This window comes from Sardina pilchardus, chromosome 15, assembly GCF_963854185.1.
Source record: "Sardina pilchardus chromosome 15, fSarPil1.1, whole genome shotgun sequence".
NCBI lineage: Eukaryota > Metazoa > Chordata > Actinopteri > Clupeiformes > Clupeidae > Sardina > Sardina pilchardus.
The window spans coordinates 4,767,099-4,791,254 of record NC_085008.1 but is presented as its reverse complement, the minus strand read 5'-3'; the positions used below and the strand labels follow the sequence as shown (position 1 = coordinate 4,791,254).

Below are 24,156 nucleotides of genomic sequence, written 5' to 3'. Positions count from 1 at the left end.
CCTGGCGTTTTTCTAGGCTGATTTGACATGGAACTACACTCTCATCTGGCGTAATAATCAAGGCAACTCGCAAACTACTGGCACTACTACTGCTTGTTGTCTATGGGGACTATTTTCAGATGCTGCGTACGATATCACTGCGCCTTTGGTACGTTTGCAAGTTGCCTTGATTATTACGCCAGATGAGAGTGTAGTTCCATGTCAAATCAGCCTAGAAAAATGCCAGGTTTCATTTTCAGTTGGTCTTATTGCACTTTCTAACTTGAGAGGAGACACGTTTTAAATGGGAAAATTACCAGAAATGTTAGTCACTTTTAAACATGAAGCTAGCAGGCGAGAAGCTAATGGTCTAATCCGATTCAATGATCTATGCTAGGCTGAAGCTAAAAGTTGTATCGCCAGACTCACAGAATGGCTGGATGAACGGGAACAAGGTAAATATCGATTGTTTTGCTCGAGGGGAGGTGGAAAATGAGCGTATTTCCAAAAATGGCGGAATATCCCTTTAACACTTCAGCACCCTATTCACATGTATGTAATCTGTGATAGACCCACCTCAATTAAGTACATTATGGGACATGTCTAATGTTCTCACGAAGCACTTTCAGAACACAAAAGATAATCTAATTATAAATTCCAAAATTGCTTTTTTTTATCATTTATTTACCTGCATTTCCAGTAAAAAATAAACCATCATAATGTACCAAGAGTGGCACTGTGGTTATTTTCACTCATGAGGACTCACCATAGTGGTCATAGGCATCAGCAGTCAGAGTGTGCCCCCTAGTGGCATTCGCTATCTACAACGGTGCTCTGGTCCTCCACAAAAGGTGGAAGAGGTAAAGTGTTGGTTCCTACCCTTGAACTGACGCTTGCCATTAGCAACCTTACTCACAGTGAGCAGGGTAGGGGGAGGGTAAACTCTCACCTGCTTCCACAGGTGCCGAAAAGTTAGAGCCCCAGCCAATGTCTGTTTCACACCTGGGAGAGGCAGGTGAGGCCACTTATTACAGATTTAACGACTTAATGAGGAGCCTAATGCAAGAGGAGATTAATGAGTGGTAATGAGTTCTGGGGAATTGGGGACTCTGTCGGTACACTACTGAGTGATTAACTGCGTCGCGTCATACATATAAATACAACACTATAAGAGAGCCTAATAGCAACATTAAAAGGTGCGGTCAACAGTTCTTTTTATCATAACATGATAACAGGTTCTGGATATTATGATAATAACGTAATTCCATAGTGAGAATACAGTATTTTTGTATGGCCATCTATTCAACTACATCGACTGTGCAGTGTTAATAACTCTGAATGTTGCCGTCTTGAGGGCTACAATGAATGCTTCATTACTAGTCTAGACTAGTCTAGTTACATCCTGCCTTTTTAGATTGGAACAAAGGCTCTCAGTCACGAGTGAGGTAGAAAGTGAGCAGTTCATGCACCTGGGAACGTTTGCTACTGTACCTATTCGGTACTGTAGACAGAGGACCGACTCTGACCACAAAATGTTCTCACAAGGTCTCCCATGTCCCAGCAGCCCGGCGTGTGGGGTGCACTGCGCTGTTATTCTGATGACTCCGCGGCACCTCGCCTCCGCTCAGCTCAGGCACATTTCATATTCTGGCCCATTTTGGAGAAATTAGAGCAGCGTGAAGGTTACCGGCGCCTGTGCGCTCCCAAATGTCCCCTGCACTCCTGCGGACACACACACACACACACACACACACACACACACACACACACAAAAGGCACGGCAAGGCCCGTGACAGGCCGCTATGGTATCAGAGCTCGCTCACACACCCCGAAAGCATAGCTGAAGGTGTGAGGGGAGAAATGCTGAGTGTCTACAACAAGATGTGTGCACTCCCATGCTGTCACATCCAAGGGTGGAGACAGACAGAGAGACAGAGACAACAGCAGTGTCAACAAGCTCTGCGCTCGGTTCTGAGGATTTCATCAGAGCCAACGCTCCTCTCAGTGCAACAGTTCTTCCCAAAGCTTCACACAGATCCTGAAGCTCTCACATGGCAAACAGTCTACTACAGAGCTAGTTTCTATATAGGCTACAGCTGTAGCTACTGAATCAGTAGCTGTGTTTACATGGACGTTTTTTTTTTTCTTTTTTTTCCTTCCAATCAGATTGAAATGAATCTGATTAAAGATTTCAATCGAACCATTTACATGAATGCTAAATAATAATAATAAAAGATTGGCACTTAATCTGCTTTTACAGGGAACTAGCATTAAATCATACAAAAGCTCCATGTTGCATTGTCTCCAGTGAAATTCATTTTCAGTGTGCATTATTATGACATAGGGAATACTTGCGTAATAATTGTGTCTTAATTGTGTAAGAGTTCATTTAAAAATACAATACCATCTCTATACATATATCTGGCTGTTCTTTAGTTTGTGCGTCTCTATATTAATATCCGACACAAAAGGATATTTGGATATTTGCAGCTAACTATAAGGTTACAGAAAATAGAAAACACGTCTGGAAAGTGATACAATCTTTTCTGACCAATGTGTCACCCTGGCTCCTATATACTCACAAGCTAAACTCACAACTTTCTCAATGTTATTCAATAACTTTACATTTCAGCAAAACAGATGTTTTCAAAAGAATGTTTTGCTGGCTTTGCCCCTCCTCCACCACCCCCAACATTCTAAATAATTGTTATACATCAGATTGTTATGTAGCATAGTCATATTATACATAATTTGAAAGCTTGGATTCTTGGGAATCAATACATGACAATCTTTTTTCATGTAAAATATGTGTAGTCCTTTACATTGTCAGATTAATCTAAAAATGTCTCAATTAAAGTTGATAAAAAAAAATGCATTCCTCATTGCCCTCCTCTGCCTTTGGTGCTGCCCTAACTTCTAGCTGTATATTAGTGAATATCCTTAGCAATAAGTATATATAACATATTGAGTCTTCACAGGAATCCATAGATATGTAATAATCATATTATTTTCTCCAATATTAGTTATGCAGAGGTATAGTCTATCTTATACACAAAAAAATAATTGAAATAGAAATTGTCGATACCTATTTGTGTAATTATTCCATATTTATTCCATATCTATATCTATTCCATATCAGAACCCCTGAGGTACAATCCAAGTGCAAGCAGTATTATTTTTCATGTTAGACCAAGATTATATGCACTACACAAAGGAGTTCATATGCAGTGAGCATTTGATTGTCAGTACGTACTTTGGTTAACCAAAAGTCCAATATGGAGTGTACATAGGGCATTTTACAAAACTCATGAGCATACCTTGGCAAATAATGGTCAAAAGCACTATTTTCATTCTATTTTTGCACACAGCTTCACAAGACCTGGTGCTAGGGCTCAGTTGTATTTTTAAGTCATATGAAGTGACTTAAGAGGGCTGAAATGTGGTCAGTTCAGAGATCCTTGATATCCGGCATAAAGACAAAACAATATTCTAGCCACTGTAACTCAGTGTCAGTGCATCACACATTTCTTCGGATTGTTTTCCAAGAAACTACAGCGTCTCAGCATTCAAAAGAGGTCAAGCATTTCATTACAGGCCAAACTAGGTGGCAACAGTGGTCTCTGAACTTGAAATAGTTATTGGGAATCAATGAGTTAAGATAATGGCGTGGTTGTTGTGAGAGCACGATTTGATGCCAATCGGTAAGCCAAGTCACGTTAGACCTACAGTAGATTCAGACTTTGGTGCAACAGTTTTGTAGTACGGGTTCTTGCTGTCAGCAGAGGGATAGCAACAGAATGATGAATGTTGAAATTCCCCTGTATTTTGTGTGAGTAACCCGGGATATATCCCTTCAATGTTGACAGCTATGATGATCACGGTTATAATAACACTGACACAACAGACTGTTGAGTAGTGTGTTCATGGGAATTTTTGACCATTCTTCCAGAAGTGCATTTGTGAGGTCACACACTGGTGTTGGACGAGGAGGCTGGGTCTAGATACTGGGCTCTAATACATCACAAAAGTGTTCTATTGGGTTGAGGTCAGGACTGTGCAGGCCAGTCAAGTTCATGCACACCAAACTCTGTCATCTATGTATTCAAGGACCTTGGATTTATGCAACGGTGCACAGTCGATGTTGGAACAGGAAGGGGCCTGAACTAGGCTTGGCCCCTTACAGTAGTTCCAGTGAAAGGAACTCTGAATGCTTCAGCATTAACCAAGAGATTTTGGACAATGCCATGCTCCCAACTTTGTGGGAACAGTTTGGGGACAGTCACTTCCTGGTCCAACAGTTTGTGACCTGACAAATACGCTTCTTGATGAATGGTCAAAAAATCCCATAAACACACTCCTAAACCTTGTGGAAAGCCTCCCCAGAAGAATTGAAGCTGTTATAGCTGCAAAGGGTGGACCAACATCATATTAAACCTTGTGGATTAAGAATGGGATGTCACTTAAGTTCATATGCGAGTCAAGGCAAGTGACCCAATACTTTTGGCAACATAGTGTACATGTTTCATATTTTATATTCTTCCTCATTTACCTTCATGAGTTTGCATAATTTTGGCATCATTAAAGACAGCTTAATCTTTTTCAGTTGAATTGAGTGGAAGAAAATCATTAAAAAATGTCTGAAAATTCCATCAAGACTCTTGGAAACCCATTTCAGGTGACTACGTTGGTTGAGAGACTAAGCAACGAATAAATATGGGCTTTCTTTGCTTACTACATAATTTCATATGTGATATGTGTGCTACACAACTTTCTGTATGGTTCTACTCTGTTAAAAAGTCAAAGTAAAGAAAAAAACATAAGTTGGCGTGTCCAAACACTTGACATCAGTGAATAGGCTCTATTAATCACCATGGAGTATGAAGCAGTCAAAGAGTCTCCCATAATTGACCTAAAGACAGAGCAACTCCTAGTGGACCTAATCAATGTGAACAGCATATACTGTATAATGGGAACTGAACATTTCATAGGTTATATGCATGGAGAGCATGTCATTAAAACAAATTACTAAAGTTCAAAGGCTAATTCACAGCGCAGAGATTATTTAGCTCAGTAGTAAGTTTTGCACATAATGTTAATGTGGATAATACAGAACGATTTTTGCTGTACTAGCTTGTCTTGAATGTTGAAGCTGCATTTGGAGCGTAAACTGTATTGAAGGGCCAAAGAGTATTTAAAGGTGCATAAACGCTATTTAAAGCAACACCATGGAGTTTTTCAACCTTTTGGGTTTCGGGTACGAACCGGTACGAACCAAAGAACTACAAAATTCGACTGCTTTACGGCATATAGGGCACACTTCCCCCACCACTTCCTCAAATTCTGTGCGAGCGTTGAATAGACAGTTGATGCCTTATAAACATGAGCTACGTGATCCTTTTGGCGTTTGAAAAAAATAAAACCCATGAAATTATATTCATATGATGATATGCTGAAATGCATGCTATGGGCTAGGCTACCTGGAATAGCTATAGCCTACATTTCACACGCAACGCAGGCAGTCCGAGTTTGCCCAAGACGTGAGAACTCCTGCAGAAATCTGCTTATCAACAAAAGCACGTGTATCCTAGCTCTGTCATCTAGTCACTAGATTCTAGTGTCATCATGCTGCCAACCAAACTGCACGGGAGCTGGTTATGTGTGCTAGTTATAGCTCAACGTGTAAATTAACCGCCTATAGGCTGACCAAACAATTATCTTGAAAAACAAAGTTATCACGTGTAAGATTCTGTCATCATATTATAAGAGCTCTGCCTCTCCAAACATTTTGGGCGTGCAAATATATGCCACTATGGACGTGAATACCATAGAATACAATATCTGGTGACCATCGATTTTTTTTTATGTTATAAACTAAAGACACTAAAAATGACCACCCTAGATTAGGCTACGCTATTGCTCATAAATATCGTAATCGGGGTTTTTTTTTTTAAATAAGTAATTGACCAACAATGACCATCATCCCAATACCGAGAACGTGCACAGACCTGAGCTGAAAGCCTAGTTTTACAAATGTATCACATAACTGGTATCGTAGTAGGCTACCACATAATTTAATATTTAATGTGCAGCCTCAAGTCTAGCCTATGCTGTAGGCTACGCTATGTCTAACTTGATTCTGGTGTAACCGTGACAGATTTTACGACATATATAAGAAATTACAGTTTCCCAACTGTAGGGGGACCCCGAGAGCAAAACTTACTTTAAGAAATACACAAGCTGCGTAAATGCCGTTTGCCCTGTCCACACAGCTGTGAATTTTTTATCAACATACAAGCGTCGAGAAATGCAACACACAGATTAGAGATGAAATGAATGTAATAAAAAGCTTGAAGTGTGTTATAGGTGCACTGTAAGGTGTCAGCATAGCCATGTATGATTGATTCCATAGAACATTTTTACAGTCAAAAACCTGCCATATTCAGTGAAAGAGTATTTCAGAAACATGCTATATTCAGTGAAAGAGCATTTCAAGCTAAGTAATACGGTGGACGGTTAATGATATATGGGCCATGCTTTTGATGATATATAGGTTAAGTTAAGGCATGTTGGTGTGGAATAACAACTGTTTTCATTTGTTCTGATTAACTGGTTGTTACAGTTTGTAAGGTAATGACTAAAATTTTGATATGTTATTGGGACATGTAAATAAAGTCAACTTTGTGAAATCTGACCTGTAAAATCCAACCAGACGTTCATATCTGAGGTGCGTTCAAATTCAAATATAGGCAAACGCTTGCGAACGCCTGCAAACAGGTAGTTCTCCGTGGACATACAGCAGAGCTGGATGTGATCCAGACAAAGTGTTACCATTACAATGGATCGTTCAAATCGTTCAAAAATCGTTCAAATGTAACTGCTCAGAGAAAATATGTTCGCCATGAACGTTCACAACTGTTTGCCAAATTCGAACGCCCCTCAGATCTGAAGAACGTGCCTTATAGCGCTCCACAAGATCACAACGGACAGACATACATACAACCTGAATTCATAATGGCCCCAGCCATGGCTATCGCCGGTGCAGACGCATGAAAGGAAAGAGGCCCAAAAGAGACGACAAAGGTCTGTCTGTGTGTCGGCGGTGCTATGCACACCATGCTGATTTGGGCCACAGACACTCTTCCATCAGCCCCACATTAACAGGCACCCGGCTGTCATCTTGGTGGGCAATATCCTTTAAAGGAGAACTATGCTGTTTTTCTTTTTTTTTGCTTAATTTACTTTAACTGAACAGCTTCGGAGTCATTGGAATGGATGTGTGACTTTTTTCAGGTTTAATGGTGTCGGTTTCGCTTCCACCTAGCGTCTGTGAATGGAAAAAAACACCCTTGCAACTTTGAGCTGACGGGCCGGTGCACTGACAAACAGAAAGTCTCGTAGCCTCACCATCATGCTTATGAAAATGCAGACTGACTGATTGAGGAGTGTTGTATACACGCTAAAGCTGTACAGCTAATGCAAGGCAATACTTCACAACTATCTTTACAACCTTTATAGTTTTACCATTTTTATATATATAGGCACACAGAATCATTACGGTGTAGTCATACAATAGTTAATATACATCTTCCATATATAATGTGAAATATGATTAGGCCTACATGCTTTATGTCATCAGCTGGCGCTCATGCACCCAGTATTTATAAGGAATGGGCATCTCACTCCACAAATACATACAGTACCAAAATTGAGTGAGCATACCACTCATTACTCATGCATACTATTCATTATCTGAAGTGAGTATTTGCTAGTGTCTCATATTTTCTAGGATACAAGTATTGGATGTTATGCTGCAAACACTCCAAATATTAGATTATGTTCAACAATAACTGAAGAAATAATGCGCACCACCTAGTTTAAGTTTTGCCATTCAATTGATTTAATATAATTTACCGGTAATCATTGAGTGGGTGAAAGAGGACCACACCATTACAAAAGGTCAGAGGTCATATGTGGACTCTTGATATGGATAGGTAAGCAAAAAGATTTCCCTTACCACTCTGTCCCACAGCATCGGGCCTGTCTGGATGTCTCCTGAAATCCTTCCTGCAAGACAAATGATTATGATTTAGATGACTGCTTTCTATGACCAGTGAAAACCTGAAAGTAAAAGGTTTTTAACTGAAACTTTCAGATTCACTTCGGATGTGTCAATGATACATCATTAAATAGAACGGGACCTAATTACCTATCAGACATGTTTCAGAAGTAACATAACTTCCACACCTCTCTAGTCTCCGGAGAAATACTTGTTGGTAAAGCCTGATGTTTGAACATTACATCAAAAATGCCAGTATCAAATCTAGACTTAAACTGTTCTCAAATGCTTTCAGCTTAATGACCAAATGTACTTCCTGTTAATTCGATACACTGTCTTTTAATTATTCTACCTGGTGTCATGTGTGTTTTTTCCTCAGCCTATTTTATGTATTTTACTTTTTGAGCAATGTTTTAACTATTGCCCTTTTATGCTTTTATGTACTATCCTATAAACTTGACTTGACTTGCATTCAGTAGGACAGCTCAATGCAATGAGTGCAAGAGCACCTGCAGTTCTTGAACAGACACAAGAAGACCACAAACAGCCCAGTGGTTCAGAATAACATGAAAGTCTCCCATACTTTGTCAAGGCAAACCGAGCAAACAAAATGCTGCCACGAAGAGCGTTCCCTGACAGTGGTGAACTGAATGCTCTAAAACCCAAGGGCAAGAAAGGAGATTAAATGGGCTCCTCTGAAGAGAAGCAAACCTTCAGCTAAGCCTCATGATGCTACAGCATCAGCAAAGTTGCAAACCGTGCCCACTCACAATGAACGCTTGACCTTGTGGAAACACTTTTCAGCGTTTACATTGTTCCTGGATTTTCTTGCCCGAATGAATAAGTGCTGATGCACTTGTTTATTCGAAGAAAGGAAGAAACATTATTACAGTGTGTCCCTGGTGGCTAACTGCAATGAACAAAAAATGTTGGTTACCCACTACACAAAATAAAATATTGGCATTACTTTGGTGGTGCAAAAAAAAAACAATGAGGGAAGATCATTATGTCCCTATTCCACTCTCTCCTCAGAACAGTCTCAGTGTTCTCAGGTAGATCAAGAGCTATCTGAAATAGCTTGTCGGCACAGATGTTCTCTGGTGTAGCTGCTAATTCAGGGCAGCATCGTCCCATTAATTCGTTCCCCTGCGTCCTCATTTGTTGCATGTGGTGCTGGGAAGCAGCCGGCGTGGAGGCTGGGGTGCGTGCGGCACCCCATCTCCATCACTCGCCCCGCCGCGCCGAAGCCATGAGCCCCCCGTTACCAATATCTGACCTTGTCATCTGACACATAATCAATTTGTGTGAGAGCGACGTGGACTGATAAGAGCGATTTATTGCATCGCTCTGCCAGGAAGCCTATCTGCAAGGGATTTAGGTGCAGATCTGTAAGTGCCGCCTGCACACGAGCGTGTGAAAGGGGCAATGTGTGCAGAGCTCAATGTGATGTGCTTCAGCGTAACATCAAGGTAATGGCTAACAAATTGACTGTCTTGAAAATCATGTGTCCTCTGAACCTGATTTATGCAACCCATTTAAAAAGAGATAATAATGCTGAGGTTGCCAACATTCTCAGTTCAGTAACATTTTAATTAAGTGCAAGGGAAACCTTGAAAAAAAAAAAAAAAGCCTTAACGGTGCATCTCATAAAGGGATATTTGGTGCTTTGTGGATTTTGCTTTAAGACTGGTTTATTTAAAGACACAAGCCTGTTTCCCATCTCTAACATATGCTTAAAAGAAATGCACCCTCTCCATTTCACGGTGTTATACTGCGCCAATAACAGCAGGCAATCAATGACTTTTCTATAATAATCGCACTGCAGAATGAAGCAGATAGACTTATTAACAATACTCACACTCCTTTGCCCATATCCCAGTGGAGCTGTGGCTCAAACGTGTGACACCTCAAGATGACTTTAAAGGTGGGAATTTAATCAGGCAATTTTCTACCAAATTCCACTGGAGGTCACAGTCAAGACAATCCTAATGAGACTTTGACTTTCAATACAAGAAAAAATAGGCCTGCCGACGCTTCATTTTCTAAACATAGTAGCGACACCCATGGTATAACTAAATCATATGGTAAGTATCACATTTTTGAATGTCGACTCAACTATTACTACGCTAACTTTTTGTGAACTATACTTTTATCCACACACTCACAGTTAGCTTTCATGATAATCTTGAGGAGAGGAACCTGTGTTCATAGTGTAATGATGCTAACTTCTCAGATGCAGATGTTAAACGTTTGCACAAAAACCAAAGCCAATAGAGTATATAGCCTAATTAAATAGAACATTAATACCTACAGTAATGTACTGTATGTGATTCAAGTCAGGAGGTCTGTCAGGAGGTTGTACTGATGTTTTCAATCTGATAGGACCACACTACCATACAGCAGAATGACGGCATAACAATGAACGCCTTATGTACTCCTATGGTGGAGCTCGGCACAATAACTTACTGCGGTGCTGATCTGAGAGCTACTTCACAAAAGCACAATTTACAAATCCGAGATAACAGGAAAACTGAGGCGTGACCTAATGTGGGCAGTGCATCCTGGCTTTATACATTTCACAAAGGCCAAGCCAGGTGCGACTAAAGTTAACTTAACTTAAGTTAAGTTAAGCCAGGTCTATGTAATTCTGCTATGTTCAAACTAACTGCTTTCTTCAAAATATCTTATAGTTAATATGGAAAAGATGTGCAAAATGGCTTAATTCACACCAAGTTAAGCATATCATTTGTGAAAACGAAAGGGAAACCGGCCGTTATTAGAAAACAGTGAGAAAAGGCGTGACACACATACAGCTACCAGCTGTACCTGTAACATACAGCTACTGGTTGTACCTGTAACCTACAGCTACTGGTTGTCAGCCTGCAAGGCTAAATCACAACTTAATCTGCTATCTATGGCTTTGTGAAACAGTCTTCTGATGGAAAACAACACAAGGCTTCTGGAGGTAAGGATTGGCCTGACAGTGGTGGTGAATCTAGAGGCATTGACCTATGACGCTTTTCCCACAAGTAAAGAGGTAAAAATATGACTTGTCAGTTAGTGAGAGAAACTTCCCAAATTATTGGTTTATGTGCCATGCCATCTGAATGAATGCTAACTGCCTAGTAGTGCCTGCACAAGGAGTTCATCGGAGTGTCCCAATGTACAAAGTAGTCCAGTCGTGTTCAAGTTGCATGGTAAAGCAGCGGTAAAGTTAGGATCTGACCGTTAGTGAGCCTGGCTTCGAATCTTATCTGTTAAATAGCAAACTTTCATTAAGCTATACCTTCAGTGTACAAATACATCCATTAATATTAGACAGGAGCAACTGGTCCGTTTTATTGCGCCAATATGATTACTATACTCATTTACGAGTGTAAACCTTCTACTAGTGTCTTCCTTGCAGATAAGAAAGAAAAAAAGATTTATCCTTGTGAACAGAAGTCATGGGGGTATCGCCAAAGCTGTGCAGTGTAGCTCCACTGAAAGGAAAACCACGTACACGTGAAGTCATTTTCTTTTTTGGTGGATTGATGGAAAGAGTAAGTGGGCCTAACTTTGTGAGTGACTGGGCCCAGGTTTATTGGGTCCAGTTAGGCCTAAGTTATTGACACAGCACTTTCGGAATCCACATGATCTTTTGGGCAATACAAATATTGCCACAAGTATAATGCGCCTTTCTGTGTGTGGAATCAGTTCAACAGGAATAACTGGAACCTCAAAGGGCCTTGGCAGATACAGAGATGGAGGTGTTCACTACTTAAGCTACTGCGGGCAATCACAAAATCATTGCAGATTATTTTAAGATTTATGTATACACGAATTCTCTAACAACATTCCAGGTATAGCCAGGCCAAAGTGCTATTTCAAAGCATACCACAGAGTTGTCCTCAGTAGAAACATCACTACTACCCAAATTGGCAGCTTGGTTAAGCATGCTTGCTTTAAAAGGATTTGGCTAGTTGTCAAGGAGGTCAATTAGAGTAGATTCACACAAGCAATGCATCAACATTGCCACCCTAAAATAGGTTGTTATGATTTGCAAATAGGACAGACTCAAGTGTCATATTTGAATCATTTAAAAAAAGACATTCTGTAACACTTTCAATTCACTTAAAGCGGTAAAGCATTTAATTGTAACCCGTTTCCTTTCAGGTAGGCCTACCTGGATAACAATTCTTGCAATTAAAAGACACAGGCCTACAAGGGCAACAAGACGCAGGCCTCCAATCAAATAATCAAATCCTGTTCACTGCACGCCATCTGTTAATATGCCACCGGCAGACTGCAGTGATGTTTAAATTAAGGTTACCTTTGCTATTCGGCAACAGTGAACTTCTGAGCCTGACAACGTGCCAGCTGCACAGAACAATTTTTGTTTGCCGTTGCCAAAATGACTGAGCGGGATGCTCTGACTGCAGAAACCGAAAGCGACCTTGATTGTAAGAGAATGCCAATGCTTTTCTCTCTCCCTTACATGCTTGAAGTGTCAAATCTCCAACTAGGAGCAGCTGCTGCTACACGGGGGAAGTAGAAAGGGGGAGAGTGGTGCTGACACGGTGAAACGGTTTGCCTTATCTCGTGATTGACACTGCTTTGGATCGATCCTGACAACAGTCTTGTAAAAAGAGGATAAAACGCCAAGTTCCTGCTCGGTGGAAGACGACAATGCTAGCAAGTGCATTGACTTGTCCAATCGCTCTAACTAACTTTCTTCTAAAGTGCAATGCAATCTCAGAACGTCGACATAGGGTGACAAAAATGTTTCGCGTTAACTGAGCATGCACTAAGTCGCTATATGCCATTTACCAGATATCAATAACAGTGTATGCATGTCTGGCTTCTTATCTACGTTGAGTAAACCCCTTAGGTACGCTCAATGCCCAAACCTGGGCTCAAATAGAATGCCTCATGCTGTCGTTCCTCGATAAGCACTAATACTATACCGACAGGGTTACAGCATATGTATCAGATAGATACCTACCTTTCTAGTGCAGAAATTGATAATAATAGGTAAGTTTGTCATTACATTTGATTACTGCTCGTTTTCGTCCTCCATCCATTACCCTGTCGCCATTTTGCTTAAAATTCTGCAGGTTGAACTAAAACTCGGGTGGGGATGTCGCTGGAGTAACATGTACTTGAAAATCAACATATGTGCAAACTGTAATGGTCAAGCAATATTTTTCGCTTTCCAGTGATAACTAGATGTTACGATTATAATCCACTGGCATTGCTGTGATTTATTTTACATTCGTTTGTTATCGGAGTTTGTTGTGACCACATCAGAGGCCCCCTACTAACAATATGGATCATTCCAGGCAGACGCTACAAAAATTCTTGCCCCTAAATTGCTGTTTGGAAGATCACAGCAATGGTGGCAGACAACCCACAGTCTGGGCGACCACCGTATCATGGAACTGTATGCACTGTAAATTCCGAATGTAGATTAATGTCTGTACAATGAGGCGGAAATGTAGGCTATTCGCGGGGGAAGAAAACTGCTCCTCTACTTTTCTGAGAATGCAATAGTCATATTTATTCTGGATGCATGCTTTTTTTGTGTGATATCGATGCATGTAGACTCTTGAAAATGTCTCGACTGAAATTGCCCATACACCTAGATGGCCTACCTACCTGACTATGTTTTCAACAGAAGTCCCTATGCTAGGCTATCTCATGCACAGTGCAGTGCACGTGCAACTTTTTGTACCAGCCGATTATATTTTAGACGATAGCCTATTCAAGGTTGGGATTCAATGAACGCTTTATTTGGAAGGGTCAGTAAACAATTCCCTGTATGTAATGCTATAGCATAGGTTATGAATTAACTTGGTATTGTAGCCGAAAGTTTAGATTATTTAGAAATGTACTAGGCTATACCTATAGTTAATCAATTATAAGTTAGATTTTAGCCTACTATATTTATAGGATACAAGTTGAAAGAAGATAGTGAAAGTGACAACAAAGAGTTTTGAACAACAAAAAATGCTATGTTCATGGGTTCATTCAGTCTGTTTGAACAAGTTTGAAACCAATGCCTAATATGCACAGAGGTGGGCTAGGCCATAGACAGACTAAGCCAGTCGAGATCTTTCCCAAGGTTATGGCAATTTTTTAAAAGAAATTCTCATCGCATCAACCCAACAAACATATGTTGCCTTCGTGAACCCAACCTAACTAATAATTCCTAAATTCCAACCTCCCCAAAAAATTGTGTTCATCAGCTCGGAAAACAAATAGCCTATGGATCATCCCCCCCAGTAACATGACTGCGATTTCTGTGTTGATGAGTAGCCTACTGGATAAATTATTAGAGCTGCTTTGGCTATGGTTGAGCAAGAAGGAAAATTCTCAGGCTAATGTTTGGTAGTTTTAATTTATTATATAGAATTACCCAGCATAGCTATAGGCCCTATAGTGAGGTTCACCGCTTATATTGTTGCAAGGGAGGCCGCCGTGGTTGGAGAATAAAATCTGACCTGACCTTCAAGTCGGGTTTCCTTAGTCTGAGGTCAGGATTTCCAAATATGAAAAAAAAAAAAATTCTGATGTGTCATGAAGGCTGCAAAAGTCCTCTGAAGATTGCACATTTAGAGAACATTCCAAACATTCAACAAGGAACGTTCCCTGAAGGTTCAGTTAAGTTTACAGAGAACATGACGGAGCAGTTAGGTCTGTCATTGTTATTTACCTTTAGGTTTAGCTAAACAATGTATTTACCTTTGTTTTTTACATTTACACATTCTTCACCAACTCCCCTCTTGAGGTTGATTGGCCCACCATCCAGGAAAGGTTATCGCAATGTGTATACAGTATAGAATTTAATATTGCAGTGTAATGAAAATGAGCAGAGATACTAGACGGCCGGGGCCTTGCCAACTCTTTTGAGTTGTAGCCTGTAAATATTTCAGATGTCAAAAGTTTGAAAATCAACCTCTGACCAGACAATGGACAGATGGCACCAAAACCAAGTTGTCTGGCCAAAAGTTGCATATCCACCCTACCAACCTAGCTCTGTGGGTTATCAATGAAGGGGATATCTAAAAATGTTCATAGCAACTGACTTAATAGAATTGACCATTAACAGGGTTATATATTGTAAAACTGTCTTGATGTAGTTGACTAACAGCAGTTCGATATGTAAAATGGGCATACAGTGAACCTGAAATTCCATTGTCACCACCTTCATGACCACTGCACGGGGGCCAAAAGACCCACTGTGACATCAAACCGTCTCTGTACCCTGCAGTGGTGTGAAATGTATAGCTTATTGACTCTGAGTATCAACATGTTCTAGCTAGGACAATAGCCAAAAAGTTTAGAGTCTGACTGCACACAAGCGATTCTCTTGCAATGCCACTGCAAGACGTTAGGCCTTGTTCTGAGGTGGTGAGTCTTTTTAAGCCAAGTCAAATGTCAGTGTCCAGTTCCGGCCATTTTGGGTCTCCATGGTTACCTCTGCCCTGGCTGTGACCATTAGGCCCTAATTGGACACATCAGTGTTTCTACCCCCTCTTTTGCCCAGTGTGGTCAGTGTGAGGCAATCACCCTGATGCAATACGGCTGGCCAGTCCTTGCGTCACACAGGTGGATGTTGTTAATTGGGGTGAGGGCAAAGAGGTGATGCACTCTGTCCACATCAGGTGCTTGGAGGTCCGAGAGGGAGGGAGGGAGGGAGAGAGAGAAGGAGAGAGAGACTCAGATGAGTATAACGTGTAGAGCCAGGGCCAAAGTCCCTATAACTGGCCACTGTCGCAATCCCTACGCATCCTCTCTCTGAATGGGACAGAACTTTTTAACACCAATTATGTCAAGAGTTGAGTGTCAGGAAATGACTGTCAAAATTGTCAGACCCCAGTGACGGGGAGTCACGCTGCACTGGTGAATGTGCCTTGGCAAGGCATTATGTTGGTTGCAGGGAGTTATTCAGCAGGCCGCTTATGGTGTAACAGATGGACATTGTTGGCCGTTCTCAGAGAAAACACAGACGTCCCACCAACCAACACTACCCACGCAGTTGGTTTGTAAATGCCAAAAGGTTGCATACAAATTGCAATGCACAATAGAGCAACAGCAGAAAATATGTAGCATGGGATGGCTGTCATCTTTTGGGGCAGAGCAGATAGAGATTTATTTGTCGCAGTGAGTTCTCAAACATATCTTCAATATTCCATATGAAAAATATTGAATATTGAAATGGTGGACAAGTGGAAATATGCTTCAGCTGTGAAGGAAGCGCTCACTAAGGCATCCCAGACAGCTTTAACCCTCATTTAAATTGTATAATGATAACACACTGTCAGTTAATTATTGATGTTATTACATTATTTATTTGCTAGGCAGATGCCCCCAATCGTTGTTATGTATAAGTAAACAGTGCATCGAGTGCTTCCACATTTAAGCTATTGGATATTTTTCAGAAAACCTCTTGTGTCAGATCACGGCCTATGTACAAGCTGGTATTACACAGATGACCCACTTTGCAAGACAGCAAAAAATCATTCATTTTAATTAGTGTATTCTATACAGCAATATGCTGTCTGCTATGAAAATGCTTTCAGCATAAGTCCATAAGTACATGCAGTGCCTTTGGACATTCAATGCTCTCAAATTTATAGATGTGTCACTCAGGCAAGGATGAAAGGAATAATGAACGAGAGATGGAAAAGACAGAAATTGAAAATACAATAAACCCCCCTAAATGAGCCATTGACGGAGTCTTCAGGTAGAGCGGTAACATAGGCTAGATAAATTAGTTATGTTTTCTTGGATTTCGTATGTCTCATTTGAATTTCATGTTTAATCATTCACCCCTTGATAGTCATATTTACCTGATCGTTAAACCTCATTAGTCGGGATTCCAAAGGTAAATCCTGCTTTGACAGTAGCCATTGAGGCAGCTTCATGTCTCATCATTAAACCACAGTAAGGTTGCAGCTCAAATTGGTGTCATTTTATCACTACTTGAGAAAAGTATTTTAACATTTCTTTTCTTTCCTCTCTCTCTCTCTCACTTTAATAGTCATATGTCTTACTGTGTCTCAATTACCATTAAACAATCCCCATCACAGCATTTGCCATGAGCAATTACATTGGTAATACCAAGAAAATTACTGGTTTATCCCACATCTTCCCCCTACTCATGCAGGTCAGAATGGATCTAGAAATCCCTATTCAAATTTCTAATCTGTGGAAGGCTTTAGTCATTTAAATATATATCACAAAATGGCACCAAATTAGCATATGGATTGACAGTTGAAATTAGTTGGGGATTTGAATCCATCCTGTTAAAGTTTTTGTTCTCCAGTATTTTACATGTGTTTGTGTATCATCAGTGTGGTGCTTGGATGGCTGTGCTCCACTGCAAAAGGCCGGTGATGAGCATTGCAATTGAGCTCCTTCATTTACAGTTGCCTGCATGGCTCACAAGCTGCAGCCACAGGAGAATTTCTTTTACAGCTTTTACAAATGTTTTGTTTTCCAGTTCATAAGGTTTTCGAAAGGTTTGTCTGACACTACAAATATGCATTGAACTGATATATTTCTCAGTCGTTCCTGCACTTGCATTTCACATTGTGAAGTAAAAGGTACAGTCTGTGATTGTATGCGATTTCAAGCCCATCAGTTACCTCTCTGGGACATTTAGTTTGGCCTTTGGATAAAATATAATGTACATTGTGGTGGACAAAAGCATCTACAAAGAAGCTTAAATATAAACACAAACATTAACAAAATGTGACGCTGTGTGCAATTACTTACTGCACCTTTAATGAACTAGTAATAGACTCTTGTGGGAATACCCTGATGCTGTGTTGATTTTAAAATAATAATCTGATAATAATTTAGTGACCTTGTTGTTTCTATGAGCATGAATTGTTGTTTATAGGCAACATCCACATAGTTGAGACATAAAGATCCCTGTTTATCTTCATTAAGTTGTTAAACTTTTGAAAGATCTGATGATCTCATTTGGCATCACTTGTAGCAACTTGTACTGTTTGCTGTTTACTTGCCCAACGCCTCTTAAAAAAAATCCAATGGGTTCCCAAGATATGAGCAAAAACGTAAACACGCTTATTATAGTGCCCCCTATGGACAGACATGGGTAATTTCAGTTTTGTGAGATCATGCGCTGATTTGGGACCTGTGTTGAACCTGTGTTGTCTGTGGGCCCGATCTTGCCCCCAAGGCAAGGTAGTGCAAAGCGCGAGGCAAAGCTTATTCTTATCTTACACTCAATAAAGTGAGGGATTTTTCACCATGCGCTGAAACTACAGTGAAGTTATAGTATCACTTTGCCTGCGAGTTTGAATAAGTGCAGATATTAAACTACCGTAGTCACAAACAGGCTTTTAGTAAAGCAAGGTGTAGTGGAGTCCCTGTTCCATACGGTCTCACGTGCAAACAGATTCCTTCAAATGTGCCGCTGCCTATCAAAATACCAATGAGTTGTTTGAGATTGCACTGCTTGCTCTTAAAGGAAATGACAGATGTCGTTCTCATTGGTAAAGGATTTACGCCCAGAGCTCCCATTAAGAACAACTCTTTTTGTGCCCCCAGTGCCCACCATTTCACCACAAAATCGTGCCATTATACGAGTGAATATGGACTCACCCATATGAAAAAGAAATAGAAAAAAACGTATACTCCCAGCAATGTGTTTTATATGATTTACTCTTGAAAGTGGCCCCTTTCTCGTTTTCCTCATACAATGTCATACACAGATTTACTAAGGATCTTATAATGGTTTCACTGTCATATAAAAATCTATCAGGATTCAGATAAAACATGGTAAAATTGTGTAGGATTTGTCTATTCCTTTTCCCACATAAGACATTATAAGATCCTTAGCAAATCTGTGTAACCTGCATATATAAAGCTTTGTAAACAGTAAGGGCTATGCTGTATATGACAATGTATGAGGAAAACGAGAAAGGAGCCACTTTCAAGAGGGAATCAAATCATACAAGTTTTGTATATAAAACACATTGCCGGCAGTATACGTTTTTTCTATTTCTTTTTCATATGGGACACCTTTAATATCTATAAACTTTGCAACTCTGACCATCCGTTTCTGATCGCCCTGTATGTATGCTGCAGAGCACTAGACTGGGTAAACCCAGCCAGGTTTGCCGGCGATTTGATTTTGTCCTGCAGCTCAGGCTGGAAACCTTACAAATCTGTGGGGACCAATCACAAACTGGCTTATCCACCAGTCATTTGAACTATGCCCATTGATCACGCCTCTTGTGTAAAAAATACAGCGCAGACTCCCCAGACTAATGGTCAATCTTAAAGGATGTTGCGAAAAAATAATAATGATGAAGAATCAGAACAAAAACAAGAGATCCAGCAGCTTCACTGCTTGGACCCCTAACAACATTTAATCAGGGAGGAACTTGTATGACATTACTCTCAGCACAAATGTTCACCCAAGTAATTGCAGACAAAATTAAACATAATTAAATTTCATGTCCATATCAAACAAAGTGTGGCACCAAGAAACAGCAGAGTGCATCAGTGCGCGGAGAGTGAGGAGTGTGTTGTCTTTTTTGGGGGGAGTGAGGGATATGAAGTGACAGTGGGCTTCTGTTTTCTGAGCACAGAGTAATTTTTTTAATGGCCTGCCTGCCAAGCGTGTATGCCCCAAGTTTGATTTTTATTTCTTTTTCTTTTTTTTTACCGACAAAAAAAGTAGGGGGGGGGGGAGAAGAAGAGAAAACCTCTGATGATTTATTATGCTGTTTGTACCTCGTGCTACTAGTTATCATCTGCAATTTATTTCCTACCTTGGGGTAGAGTGAGCCACTTTTCTCCATTTTTCACTGTCTTACCCCCCTCCCCTCCTCATACCCTCAACACCTCCCCCCCACCCAAACTCAACCTCCACACCCCCGTTTTTTTTGTGTTTCTTGATCCCGCGTGCTGCCGACTTAAGCTGTAGCCTGGAGCCTTGGCGTTGGAACATCACAGAAAACCACATCATTATGCTGCAGCCTGTTAACAAAGAGAGGAGGCAGAGCAGCCGTTTAAATCATGGGGGCACGCGAAAGAACACAAAAGATTACAGAGTTCACTGCTCTGACCTGCGGAGGGTTTATTCTCTCTCTCTCTCTCTCTCTCTCTCTCTCTCTCCGTTTTTTATGCCCTCCTCGGGATGCTGCGTTTGGGGAAGAGCAGCACGCTTACGCTCGTGCATTTCATCCCTCGCTCCCCTCATTCTCCCCGGCACCATTTACTCTTTCAGCGCAGCTCCAGTCACTCACACAGAGCCTGCTCCGTTTCTCTGGCTGTACCACATTAATACAAGGTCTCAGTATTATTTTGTGTGTGGTTGTACATATTCCACCTGTCCTCCAGGGAGTCCTGAAGTGCCTTTCAAAAAATGTAGTCCACCATGGCACCAACAGGCCTCATCATACTCTGATCATCCAGTGACTCCAAGGCTTCTGCAACTCCAATGCCAAGGGCCAAACAAATGTTGCCTCTTTTCGCTTTTTTTTGACACTTGAAATTGACTAAAATGATGAAGGGAGAGCTGAGGAAGAGAGAGATGATTGGCTGGTGACAGCTCATCGCCCCAGTTTTGATGAACGGTTGAAAGCTGGTCCTTGAGACGAATGCAGTCATATGCCTTGTAAATGCGAGTTTTTAACCGTCTGAGCTGTGTTGAATGCTCTGGGGATGTGCTGAGGAAGACCGTGAATGCCACTTTGTTAGAGGCCTGTATATGTGGTGATAAATGGACATGGCCTTGGCTATGGCCCGGAGACCTTGTCAAAGAGAGTTCCTGTATTCACCCAACAGCTTTCAAATGGACTGCTTGGTATCCTTCAGTGTTCACTACAGTTCCTGTAGTTTGGTTCCTTCTAAAACTATATTAAAGGCATTCAATTTAAGGTGATTCCAGGTTGCTAACGTTACCTGAAACCAATGAAATCTATTCATTAGACATTAGTTATTGCTGGCTATCTGGAGATGAACACATTCTCAAAGGAGGTATATGTTCCACTATTTTCAGATAGAGCTGTTAAATTCCTTGTGCTATGTTTGTAGGCAGATTTCTCGCAGCGGCCAATCAACAGCCAAGCTATAACATTTAAAAAAAGAATCATTAACAAAGCAACCTTTGTGGCCAAACAGCACCACCAACATAGCAGCCTTCATGAGCTTTTCATTGGGGTTATCAAGCAGGCCCACACTAAAGTAAAGAGCATAGACCACAAATGACCTCTGATGGATTTCCGCCTATGAAAGACACTATAATTTGCTGAGGTTGCTTTGAACAAATTGCAACTCCAATTTGTGTTTATTAGTGCATACAAATCTAACATCCTAAGACATACCAGAATGCCATAGTCGAAGTCTGGAAGCTATTCAAGCCTTATTGTTTGCTAACACTTCAAAAAGAGACACTGCTCACCAGGCAGATTCTTATCTTTGCAAACATAATCAAGGTAAAGTAGCAAATGTGCTCTCCCTTGAGGTGGCAGTTTGCTATTTAGACTTCTCTTTCCTGAGCACGCTTGAAATTCTGCAGACAAATGGCCCTTTATATCTTTGCTTGGCAAACATGAGTTTGGCGGCATCCTTTGCAGTGGACAGTGAAGCCACAAGGGGGCACATGAAAACTGATCAAAAGAGCCCTGACTGTTCACCGCCACAAAACCAACTTCAAAAATATATACTGTTTGCAAGTGTGCAAGATCTCTGTGAAAATATTCAGTAATACCTGTGGCTGCTTTAATCTGTTAAAAACCTGAAATTGTCTATCGCAGATATTGACCTCCGCTCCTTTGAAGAATGGTTGCCACGTCTTGCATTTTTTGTATCATCATCAAATATTTAACTTCCTAACGTCTTTAGTGTGAGTTTCTTTAATGTGTGTGTAATTTCCACACCTCTAAGGTTGGATATGATGCCTAATATTCCCTGTTATGTAGTCCAAGGGCCTTTCAATCATTTCAGTTTAAATCTTGCACTTGCATTGTATCTCTTCATTTCACAGTGTATGTTGTGACGGGATAAACTGGGTCACATAATCTGATGGCATGTTTTATCTTGTCACTGATATAATTTCTCGTAAATTCTCCTCATTTAAAAAGGACGTGAAGAGGCTTGTTTGAGGGCAAATCAGGAGTCATCATCAAGTCTGGTTCAGCCCAGGTTCGTGTTGTGGTTCAACAAGTTCATCTGTGAAAAGAATAAAAATGTTTCCAACAGTGTTATAAGTGGGAACAGATCGGAATCCCATTTAAACAATCTGCTCCCACACTAGATGTGGCCTTCTTCTTCGTCTTCTTCTCTTCTCATAGGATCATGCTGACGTTGTTGGATCTACTACAGCACATAGGTCCATTTCTGCATAGCTTTAGGAGTGATACCATTGTAAGGTTCAGTGACCTACAGGCAGTATCATTCGCTAGAGATCACACAGAGGTGCGAATGCTTCTCAGACACTGGACTTTCATTCCAATGTTCTTCTGTGGGCTTTCCTTTGTGATTTTTTTCTTTCTCATCTGACGAGCCATTCAATTGTGGACTCATTTCATTGCTAGTTTCTGCTCAAATTACTTCTCTTTCAGGAGTATACCGTACCTTGCTGTGGCTCCAGAACTTGGAGTATTGAAGAGTGTGTCTGATACTGCTTCAAAGAGAGGCCTCGAGAAGTGCAGGCGAAAAGAACACAATGTAGATTTGCTATGTGAGAGTCCAATGTATGGGAAACTTAGTTCTTGTAACAGAACCATATTTGTAGAAAAGTATGCCCATTTCTCTGTGTATCACCCGTGGGCAGTGAGTACCCACTTGAATAGAATGACATTGAAAAAGGCTCACCTGTCTGCATTTAAAGCTATCCCAGTGAGTCTGGTGGAATCCTAATGCCAAGAAAGTGAATTGGGGGAAAAGATGAAAGTAGACTCAGGCTATGTTTGGGAGCCCATCTAAGGAGCTTTTTTAGCTTAGCGCTGCTTATGTTGTTGGTCAGGGGGGTAATGCTGGAGCAAATCAGATTTACCCAAAACTAAGGATGACTCACCATCATAGCTTGTCCCAGTGAGCAGGGGAGAAACTCTTGGCTCCATCTCTGTATCATGGGTGCCAGGGCTGTAGCCATGGAGTTACATTTAGGAGGACCAAATGTCCATGGTGGGTGAAATCACTTCCTGCCATTCTGTTATACTGTATCTACAAATGCAGGTGGTATGAGGGTGAGTAAATGAGCAAAAACGGACTTATTTAGTTCAAATGTGTCATAGCTTAGACTAGGATGCAGTTGTTTTGGTTTGAACTGTTTACATGACCACATACGTCATCCCCATGACATGTGACAATAGTTAAGAATAGTTTGTTGTAGCTTGTAGTGAAGCACTAGTTCAACTTAAAAAGAGCACTGATCAAAGGCCAAAGGAGACGTCATTTCTCAGAAATAAGGACCAATTCGTACATCTGTTTGTATGAATCAATACTAATTCCATTTTCTCTGACACTCCTTAATCTCAGTGTTCACAAAGGCCTCAGACTAGAGGAATTGCACCAGGAGAGGGAATCATGTCAGTGAAAATTGAACAGTAAGAATCTACAAACTCCATTTTTGGGAAAAAAGGACATTTTATACAAAGCAATAAAAGCAAGAATTCTCTTGAACCTTTGCAAGTTGAAGCTTTGCCCATTATTGCCTGAAACAAGCTGCTCAGCTGGCCATGGTCACCATTCATGATGTGCTACACATTTTCAAAACACATGCACACGGTGTCTATGAAGACAAGTAGTAGCTCATGAAATCTGAGGCCTGGTATTCATGTCATGCTGAAATATCCATGATAGCAGCGTAAGTCTCAAATCCCAGTATACACTTATACACCAATGGTAACTTCAGATATTATGAAAGTCGACTTGGCTTTTGCCCTCTTATAATTTACTAACAGTTATGTACGACCTTAATTACTGATTGCAACGATTGTGGATCTTACTTATGTTGAAGGGTAACATACATATTCATTCATTTACATTGTGCATGGGATTAGATTGCATCAGGGTTTCTCTCTCTCTCTCTCTCTTTCTCTGTCTCTAAGTTCTATGGAAACTCAAACCACTGTATCAAGGCCAGAGGCTTT

General features: G+C 40.8%; 1 protein-coding gene across 1 annotated transcript in view; it reads right to left on the bottom strand.

Annotated features, from left to right (window-relative positions):
* The window catches only part of znf644b (zinc finger protein 644b), a 39,636-nt gene extending 26,508 nt beyond the window's left edge, over positions 1-13,128 (bottom strand). Inside the window, exons 1-2 of the mRNA XM_062556257.1 lie at positions 13,020-13,128; positions 7,994-8,043 (exon numbers count right to left, since the gene is read on the bottom strand). The gene's annotated coding sequence lies outside the window, so the exon portion shown is untranslated. The remainder of the gene's footprint in view (positions 1-7,993; positions 8,044-13,019) is intronic.
* Between the last annotated feature and the right edge of the window lie 11,028 nt (positions 13,129-24,156).